Source organism: Salvelinus alpinus, chromosome 11 (genome assembly GCF_045679555.1).
Source record: "Salvelinus alpinus chromosome 11, SLU_Salpinus.1, whole genome shotgun sequence".
In the NCBI taxonomy this organism is placed as follows: Eukaryota; Metazoa; Chordata; class Actinopteri; order Salmoniformes; family Salmonidae; genus Salvelinus; species Salvelinus alpinus.
This window is the reverse complement of record NC_092096.1, coordinates 50,433,906-50,435,746: the sequence shown is the minus strand read 5'-3', so window position 1 is coordinate 50,435,746 and position 1,841 is coordinate 50,433,906. Positions and strand designations below refer to the sequence as shown.

At 39.3% G+C, this 1,841-nt stretch overlaps 1 non-coding gene across 1 annotated transcript; it reads right to left on the bottom strand.

Annotated features, from left to right (window-relative positions):
- Positions 1-579: 579 nt before the first annotated feature.
- On the bottom strand, positions 580-651 carry trnaw-cca (transfer RNA tryptophan (anticodon CCA)). Its single transcript has one exon. It is a non-coding gene; the product is annotated as a tRNA-Trp (tRNA).
- Positions 652-1,841: the final 1,190 nt, after the last annotated feature.

Below are 1,841 nucleotides of genomic sequence, written 5' to 3'. Positions count from 1 at the left end.
ACATGTACATATTACCTCAATTACCTCGAATAACCGGTGCCCCCGCACATTGACTCTCCGATAACCCCTGTATATAGCCTCGCTATTGTTATTTTACAGCTGCTCTTTAATTATTTGTTACTTTTGTTTCTTTCTTTTTGGGGGGTATGTTTCTTAAAACTGCATTGTTGGCTTGTGAGTAAGCATTTTACTGTAAGGTGAAATACTTGTTGTATTTGGGCGCATGTGATAAATACAATGTGATTTGATTAGTACATCTTCAGCCAAGTAGTCCTGTCAAAAAAAAGACTAGTGCAGAATGACCAGTGTTTGACTAGTAATGGGGGCTTCAAGAAGAAAAATGGGCCGGTGTGTTAGAAGTGCCAGTGCTGACTTCTGGTACCAGTCCATCCCTGTGTTACTGTACTAACATAGTTTGGCAGACCCTATGTATACTCTTTAGTTATTTATCCACAGCATACAGCCTGAAGAGCTCAGGTTTCAGTAGAATTGCATTTCTACAGTGTCTCAACGGTATTCAATCATAAATATATCATGTCATAGAATTAGTAGTGGAAGTAATTGTTGGTCAAAATAGTTTGACCCCGACGTGATTTGAACACGCAACCTTCTGATCTGGAGTCAGACGCGCTACCGTTGCGCCACAAGGCCCTTGCACAAACCATGCATTTGTCACTACGTCTCTCTCTCTCTCGGTCTCTCGCTCGGTCTCGGTCCCTCCCTCGTCATTAAATTCAAGGGTTTTATTGGCATGGGAAACATATGTTAACATTGCCAAAGCAAGTGAAGTAGATAATAAACAAAAGTGAAATAAACAATACACATTTACAGTAAACATTACACTCACAGAAGTTCCAAAATAATAAAGACATTTCAAATGTCATATTATGTCTATATACAGTGTTGTAACGACATGCAAATAGTTAAAGTACAAAAGGGAAAATAAATCAACATAAATATGGGTTGTATTTGTTTCTTCACTGGTTGCCCTTTTCTTGTGGCAACAGGTCACAAATCTTGCTGCTGTGATGGCACATTGTGGTATTTCACCCAGTAGATATGGGAGTTTATGTTTAAAAAAAAAATAATTATGTTTAAAAAATATATATATATTCTTTGTGGATCTGTGTAATCTGAGGGAAATATGTGTCTCTAATATGGTCATACATTTGACAGGAGGTAAGGAAGTGCAGCTCAGTTTCCACCTCATTTTGTGGGCATTGTGCACATATCCTTGAGAGCCAGGTCCGCCTTCGGCTCAATAGCAAGGCTATGTTCACTGAGTCTATACATAGTCAAAGCTTTCCTTAATTTTGGGTTAGTCACAGTGGTCAGGCATTCTGCCACAGTGTACTCTCTGTTTAGGGCCAAACAGCATTCTAGTTTGCTCAGTTTTTTGTAAATTCTTTCCATTGTGTCAAGTAATTATCTTTTTGTTTTCTCATGATTTGTTTGGGTCTAATTGTGTTGCTTTTGCTGTCCTGGGGCTCTGTGGGGTGTGTTTGTGTTTCTGAGCAGAGCCCCAGGACCAGCTTGCTTAGGGGACTCTTCTCTAGGTTAATCTCTCTGTCGGTGATGGCTTTGTTATGGAAGGTTTGGGTATTGCTTCCTTTTAGGTGGTTCAATGGCTCTTTTCTGGATTTTGATCATCTGCTCTGAGTGCATTATTTGTTTTTTTCCGTTGTACACAGAGGATGTTTTGTCAGAATTCTGAATGCAGTCTCAATATGGTGTTTGTTCCATTTTGTCTTGCACAGTTTCTTGCACAGTTTGTTTTGTTTCGGTATGTTGCGTTGAAAGCGGCTAATATTGCGTTGATTTGATCACAATTGCTACACTAA